An 8,450-nucleotide genomic window follows, 5' to 3' on the forward strand; every position below is an offset into this window, starting at 1 on the left:
GCTGGATTTCCTTCCCTATTTGCCTGCACTTCTCTTTTGGGCTCATTGCCACAGTGACCTCAACCCGTGCTGAGCAGAGATGTCACGAGTCTTTGCCCTCAGGAACCCATGTTCCCTGCAGAATCTCTGGGTCTGAGGAACCTGTAATGGTGAGGACCCCAGGGATGTGCTGAGAATGAAGGAGACCCCATGGGGGAGGCTCTGGGAGGAAGGATATGTCCTGGTCTCCTCATTTGGTTAGGATTTCTCAGGAAACCTGAGTTCAATTTGCTGCCTCGAATGGACACCTCACTAGGGGCAGGGGAGGGGATGTTCCCCTTCCTTTAGGGATGCTGACAATGTCATCTTGACAGGCAGGACTGGCTTCCGACTGGCCACACTCTGTGTGTATCTTTGTCCTGTGAGCACCATGGTCCCACTATCTGAATAGCTTAGCCAGAGACAGAAGACACCATGACCCCCAACCTCACAGCCCTGCTCTGTCTAGGTGAAGTCTGAAGAGAGGGGGGATGCCCTAGTCTGGGAGGGGCCTGTCACATAGCCAGGCCCTGGTCTGTCAGAGACCCCAGGTTTAGGAGGCTCATGGGGAGGAGGTGTTCTGCTCAGGATTTGAGGCAAACCTCTCACAGGGACTCTCTTCCAGGCCTGACTGTGGACTCCAGGACCCGAGTGCAGGCAGGTGAGTCTGTCTCCAGGGGTCCTAGTCCCACTTCCTCACTGGGGACAGGGACCACCGATCAGGCAGGAGGCATGGAGATCAGCATCTCTGGGCTAACAGAGGGGGACTTCTAGGGGTTTGGGGCTGAGCTGGGAACTGGGGGTGGGGAGGATCTTGTGACACAGCCTCTGTTTCCTTCCAGGGACCTTCCCCAAACTCACCATCTGGGCTGAGCCATGATCTGTGATCCCCATGGGGACAGCTGTGACCCTCTGGTGTCAGGGGAGCCTGAAGGCCCAGGAGTACCTCCTGCATAAACAGGGACACTCAGGGACCTGGAACAGACAGAATCCACTGGAGCCCAAGGACAAGGCCAAGTTCTCCATCACACATTTCACACATGTATATGCAGGATGATATTACTGTGTATATCTCAGTGCCACTGGCTGGTCGGAGCCCAGTGACCAGCTGGAGCTGGTGATGACAGGTGCAAGCCTATTCAGGGCGTCCCCTCCTTTCCCCAGGCTCTTCCCTCAGGAAGGGGGTCTGCTCTCAGGGTGTCGCCCTCTCACAGCCCAGCCCTGGGGATCATGTGGGGGGATCTGAGCCCCATGTAACTCAGCCCCTTTCCCTCTCCTAGGATTCCATGGCAAACCCAGCCTCTCAGCCCAGCCCTATCATGCCCTCAGGAGGAAACATGACCCTCCAGGGTCCTGTTCACGGACAGTATTTGACAGATTCCTCCTGATGAAGGAAGTAGAAGGCCAGCCCTCCTGGACTTGGGACTCCCAGTAGGCCCCCATTGTGGGGGTCCAGGCCCTGTTCCCTGTGGGCCTCATAACCCTCAGCCTCACATGGATGTTCAGATGCTATGGTTATGACTGAAACACCCGCCAGGTGTGGTCACTGCCCAGTGACTCCCTGGAGCTACTGGTTTCGGGTGAGAAAGTCTGGTTTTTGTCCTATGTTTTGAAGTACCAGACAGGTTTCAGGGGCTCTATTCTCAGGTAAGCCCCAGATGTGCGGGTGGAGTGAGGGAACTACAGGGGCTCAGAGGTCAGAGACACAGAGGGTGAGGGACAGTGAGACCCAGGTTCAGGATGGGAGAAGGGAGGTTTTGGGGAGAATCAGCCCCTACAATCCATGGCTGGTCTTCTCCCAGGTGTGTCAGGGAAGCCCTCCCTCCTGACCCATCAGAGCCCTGTTGTGACCTCTGGACAGAGCCTGACTCTCCAATATCAGCTACAACAGACTCACTCTGTCCAAGGAGGGGGAACATGATCTTCAGCTTCATGGCCGGCAGACCCTGGCTAGGTTCTCTGGGCAGAGTTCATCCTGGACCCAGTGAGATCCTCCCATGGGGGCCGGTATACATGCTATGGTGGACACAACCTCTTCTCACAGTGGTCAGCCCACAGTGACCCCCTGGACATCCTGGTTGCAGGTGAGGGGCCAGAAGTGCAGGGAGGGCCCCAGAATCTCACTGGTCCTGACAGAGAACCCGACGAGGTGGTGGCCAAGACCCGGGTTATGAGGTCCCCAGGTAGGGAGGAGACAGAGAGAGAGAGAGGGGATGGGGATGGGAGAGACTCAGAGGACACAGACATCTCAGGTCAGGACAAGGCTAGATCACCACTCACTCATCCTTCCTCTCTCTAGGACAGTTCCCCTATACACCCTCCCTCTGGGTGCAGCCAGGACCTATGGTGGCCCCAGGAGAGAATGTGACCCTGCTATGTCAGTCACAGAGCTCTGTGCACACTTTCCTTCTGTCCAAGGAGGGGGCAGCTGATCACCCCCTGCATATTAGATCAAAGTACAAAGCTGGGCAGCACCAGGCTGAATTCTCCATGAGTCCTGTGACTTCAGCCCATGGGGGGCCTACAGGTGTTACAGCTCATCTAGTGCCTCCCTCTACAACTTGTCACACCCCAGTGACCCCCCTGGAGCTCCTGGTCTCAGGTGAGGAGCCCTGACTGTCCTGTCTGAGCTCCACCATCTCAGGACCCACATCTCAGGAAAGCCTGGGACAGTAACAAATATGGGGGTGTTGGGGGCTCCATAGAGGAGGGTCCAGCCCAGAAGAGGGTGGAAAGAGCCACAGCCTCCACCTGGGGCCCCCCATTCTGCAGTATCAGCAGAGGTAAGGAGTAGGGGGATGCATGAAGGGTGGGTGAGTGATGATGATTCTGAGTAGACACAGGCCTCCCACTCACCTCTTGCTGCCTCAATATCAGAGCCTGAACCATGGTGTCAGCCCCATGGACACTCCCCTAAAGAGAAGCCTCCCTGCCTGTGGGCACTTCTCTGCTGCCCCCTGGGCCCCCCATGCCCCTCGGTCCCCACCTGAGCCTGAGGAGGGGCCGTGCCTGGCTCACAGGAGTCTCTCCAGGGTTGCTGAACCCTGAATCCCTGTGAACTTGGTGTGCACTCTGCATTGTGTGTGGAAACTTGTCCAGCATCCCTGTGCCTGCTTCTCACACCATCTAGAGCAACCCCTGCACACATAATGACAGATGTGACTCATGTGACAGGGATGTCAGACTCAGAAACACTCATCCTTCTCCTGTGTCCATTGGGGTTAGATTAGATTCACATGATCCTTGTGGGGAAGACCACCTGGGAATTACCAAGTCTGAGCCCATTTCAAATGAGTCTAATTTATCTATCTTTCTATGAATCTATCTATCCACCTATCTTAAACTTTTGATAGCAAAAGTTTTTGCTATCAAAAAAAGTTTTTTGATAGTGCATTATTGATTTCTGGTATTAAACTCAGTGATTCTTCACTTATATGCACTTCAGAGCCTTTGAACTTTATTCATAACAGTGATGTCAATTCTTAGCTTGTCTGAAGAACTGCTCACCTACTTTAATACCATATTCTTAAGTTGTCTGAATAAAAGTTAGTATGTCTAAGAGAGCTCAGTCTGGGCATAGTTTATGTGCTGTGAACTCAGTCACACTCTCCCTTTTAACTATTTCTCATACGCTGCTAACTACTATCATAACCACGAACACATGGAATTTCACTTTCTCGTTTCTAAGATGTACACCTATATTTCTCACATCAAGGACAGAGTAAATCGTGCTCACATTTCACCTCAGGGACACAGGTTTATTTATACCCCAAACTTATTTTATTTCTAAGGAAAGTCTTTAAAAGTCCATAGTTATATCTACAACACCATTGATCTATGCATTCCAATTCATTTTACTGTTTCATTAGGCTTTTGTTAAAAATGTGCTCTTTTCCTGAAAGATGTACATCTCTTGAACAACTGTATTTTTTCTCCTTGGTTGATAACTATATGAGGCTCTTTACAAAGGCTTCCTGGTTTCAAGCACTTGGATGTTAATCCTACAGCATTACATATACAGTTCATTGTATTTTCTGATTTGTAGAAGCTAATATTACTTAGACTATTTGTATGAATCCTTATAATTAGGTTCGGTCCATATTTTGTTTTTCCTTTCCTTTTATTTTGTTTGCTAATTTTGATTTTCTGTTTTTTTAATTTAAATTCAATTTGCCAGCATAATCCACATCGTTATTCTCAGATGTAGTTTTCATAATTCATCAGTTGCATATAACACCTAGTGCTCATCCCATCACATGCCCTCCTAATGCCCATCACCCAGTCACCCTATATCCCACCCTATCCCCACTATCAACCCTGTTTGTTTCCCAGAGTTAAGGGTCTCTCATGGTTTGTCCTCCTCTCACACCCATACCTCCAGGACATTCTCCCTCTCTCCATGACATTTCCTTATTCACTGACCCTCTCAACCACCAATTCCCTTTCTGTTATTCCACCCCTAACTCTGCTGTCTGCAATGTCACCCTGTCAAATGTTACCTCGCATCATGCCCCTATTGGCGGTTTCTTTTGGTACAATGGCACCGTTTCTAAATCTCTCAATACCTCTGCCTCTCTCCTCTGTCTGCCTGACTCTCTGGTTCCACGATTAACTATCTATAGTCAAGCAGAAGTAGCTCTCCTCGCCAGCCCCCTGGAAAAGCAGAAACGAGTAATCTTTCTCCCACTAGTTATCAGGGTCTCCCTGGCCTCAACCCTGGTGGCCACGGGATTGGGGACAGGGGCCTTAATCCACTCTGTAGATTCCACCAGGGGCCTATCTGAAAGGCTTCAAATGGCCATCGAGGCCTCGGCAGAGTCTCTGGCTTCCCTACAATGCCAGATAACCTCATGGCCCAGATAGCTCTCCAGAACTGACGTGCCTTAGACCTCTTCACCACAGACAAGGGCGGAGCCTACATGTTTCTCAACGAAGAATGCTGTTACTAGATGTAATATCAATGAAACAGGTGTAATTGAGACCAATCTCCACACCCTAGCCAAAGTTCGTGAGTCTCTCCAAAACCGGTACCACCCCAGCAGCCCAACTACACCCCAATGGTGGCAGACCCCACTAACCACATGGCTCTTCCCCCTTCTAAGCCCACTCCTAATCATTGGCATATTATTAATGGTGGCCCCTTGCATTCTCCAATTCATCCAGAACAAATTCGCGAAATGTCTTGAGTATCTGCCAACCAACTCCTCCTACATCCCTACTCCTGTTTGCCCACTTCCGAGGGACCCCACGATGCCCCTTACTCAGCAGGAAGCAGCCAGATCTGAACTGACTCCCTATAACAACAAAAGGATCAGAATGTTGGGCCAGCGGGATCAAGGGGGATCAGGAGGCACCAACAAAATGGCAGTGGACCCCCACACCTTATTGCCCCCACCTCAGAACTTTCCCATCACCAGAAGACTGCCGGGGGACACATCATCAGGGGGAGACTGGACCTATGCAGGAAACCTGAACCATACTTTACCCACACCCCATAAGGGCATGGGCAGTTGTTGCCCCATGCCAATTTCAGCAGTAATATGCCTAATACCTATTATTCTGTACAGACATACAACCCCTTACCCCTCCCCCCTTAAAAAGCCCATTTGCACTGCCCTGGGCACAATTTCCCCAGCCCATGACTTCTCCGCTCTCTCCCTCCTCTGCGGGCCACAGAACTCACCTGGAGCGCATCCCATTAAAAGCCTGATTAGACCAACTTTTGCCTGGCCTCTTTCATTTCATTACCATTTGGATTAAACCTGACACTATGGATCTATGACTATAGGTATTTCTAACTATATGAAGAATGAATTAATGCACATATCCTAGGATAAATAGGTATTGATTAAACTCCCGACTCTGAAGGAAGGATGCTGGTTGACACAGAGCGACAGGGACCCAGCCCCAGATATTGTCCCCTCTGTGCTCCGGACAGGAGCCCCTGACACCAGGTCTTCATCCAGGGATGCTGGGTCCTTGGATCCTGCATAAATGGGAACTCTCATCTAAAGGGATAGGAGCACATGAGGTCTTGTGCTGACTGAACAGAGAACATACAAGGACATGATGATTTCTGTGTTGTAAGGATATTTTCCTCTGTAACCCTGAGCTCTTAGAGCACAGCCAGAATCTATCCAGACTGACTCAGAAGCAAAGTCTGAAATCAAGGAAAACAAGGAGGCTGAGGGAATCCACTGAGGAGAGCAGAAGAACCCCTCTAATGCAGAGAAAGGCTAGTTCAGGAACTGTAGAGAAATGACCTGATGACAAGTGGAGGGATATAGAACATAGAGCAGAGGGCAGGCTGGATGGGAGTCTCCAGCTGCTCACCATGTGCTTCCTTTCCCCCCAGGAGTAGCTGACACCGTGAGTCCACCCCACAACATGTCAGACTCCAACAGTGGTGAGTAAGATAAAGTCTCAATTATGCGACTGATGTGGAGGGTGAAGTCCTGTCAGGGGAGTGGGGGGTAAGTGTGTGTGTACCCTTGGAAGACATCCTATATCCCTTGAGATCTGGGACAACCATGACCTCTGCAACCTCTCGTGTCCTCAGCCTCTGACTCCAATGATTACACAGTAGAGCATCTCATCTCCATGGATGTGGCTGCCTTCATCGTCATGGTCCTTGGCATTCTGCAACTAGAGGCTCAGCACAGCCAGAGAAGGAACCCAAGTGCAGCCAGGAGATAAACACAGGGAACAAACCCACCTTTCCTGCGGCAGAACTTTGGACATGAAAGTAGTGTGCCCAGGGGGATCTGGAAGAGAGCATGAAGCTCCTGCTAGCTGAGCTCTCTGCTGAGAACACAGAGAGGGAAACATGGTTTAGAAGCCAGGAAGTGTCTGGGCTGTTCCCTGTCCAGGACTCATCTTCCATGATGTGTGATGCTGTCCCTCCTGCAATTGTTGGACGTTCTTGACTTCCCCCAGTCTTTCCTCATCCCTGTGACATGAGGGTATGTCCCACACAGCAGCTTTTGGTTCATACCTTCCTATAGCAGCATCTTCTGTTCCTATGCGTGGCATACATTTTCCTTTCCTTCCCATTTCCACATTCCCTGATGGGTGCTATTGACTTCCATCCCTGCAGCCCAAATAACAAAATCTGTCTTCAGAAGTAAATACTTGGGTGAATATTATGTCCACATTGGAAAAAAGAATCCAAAACCACTCCCTAAATCCTCTCTGGATTCATAGAACTCTTCTCTCCTCATCAGGTGATACCTGGAAGTTTTTCCAGAAATACCATCAGTTTGAGTGAATTCAGGGGCATTTGAAGTGATACCCTGGTAGTGAGCTTCTATACTGGCTCTAAGAATTCATCATTTTTAAACAGATATCATTCATGACATTTGCCTATTTCTTTGATGTAAACACTCCCGTCATGACCAACATCAACGTGTCAAGTGAAGGCACTGTGTGCCCAGGAGGGATGTCATGGATTCATCATCTTTCATGAGTGTGTTCCATCGGCTGGCACATCTCACCTGTGATCTCAACCTGTACTTGTGCTTCCTTCTATTTTAAAGATCGTTTCCATTTGAGTGTAATGACACAGGTTCAGGGAAGTTGTGATGCTGAAAACATAGTACAACTACCTGAGTGGCAAGAAAATACAATGGCAATATTGATTGTTGGAAAAAAAACTATTGTGTACTTAGACCCACAATACATTACTGATAGGAGTATAAATTGCTCCAGTGAATAAGGGGAGTAGATCAAAATTGCCTGATTAAAAGAAGGGACACAGCTCTGGCCCATGACTCCATACCTAGAGGAAATAGTGTGCATTTGCATGGTGACCCTGTGTGAGGATCATGACAAGGAGCTCACTCAATGTAGACAAAACCAACAAATAAAATGACAATTAAAGAATGCTTTGTTATGTGTATATAATGGGATATTTTATGCCAGAAAAAAACACAAACTAAAACCAAAAGCCATCATACAGATCAAATTGGGACATCCCAGTGGTAAAATAAAGGGAAATTTTAAGAACCATGAGTGTATATTTATTCCATCACATAGGCAAAGTTCAAAAATAGAACCATTTCCTGCTTACAGAGGTGAAGTTATATTTAAGCCTCAAAGTAAAGCAAGGAAAGAATCCCATGGCCTCCCTTAGATGGCAGACTGCAAAGTGATGTTGGGAGGATTTGTTCAGGATGGAAACCACCCTGTGGAGCCCTGGCAATGTTCTCAGTGATGCTCCTCTGTCCATGCAGGGTCCAAGTGTAGTTCCTGGTAAAGAACACATTTCTGTTGTAACCTCCACCTATTCTGCAGATACCTTAGTGAGATGGGGCTGTAGGGGCTGGAACAAACAGTCTGCACTGGACCCTGAGTATCAACCCAAGTCGCCCTGGTGCTGACACAGCCCCTACCTCACATGTTGGCACTGAGGTCCCCCCAACATAGGATCACCA

General features: G+C 49.2%; 1 pseudogene; it reads left to right on the forward strand.

The window, feature by feature from the left end:
* Positions 1-190: 190 nt before the first annotated feature.
* LOC100688493 lies at positions 191-7,896 on the forward strand (annotated as a pseudogene).
* The last annotated feature ends 554 nt before the right edge of the window (positions 7,897-8,450 follow it).

This window comes from Canis lupus, chromosome 1 (assembly GCF_011100685.1).
Source record: "Canis lupus familiaris isolate Mischka breed German Shepherd chromosome 1, alternate assembly UU_Cfam_GSD_1.0, whole genome shotgun sequence".
Lineage (NCBI taxonomy): Eukaryota > Metazoa > Chordata > Mammalia > Carnivora > Canidae > Canis > Canis lupus.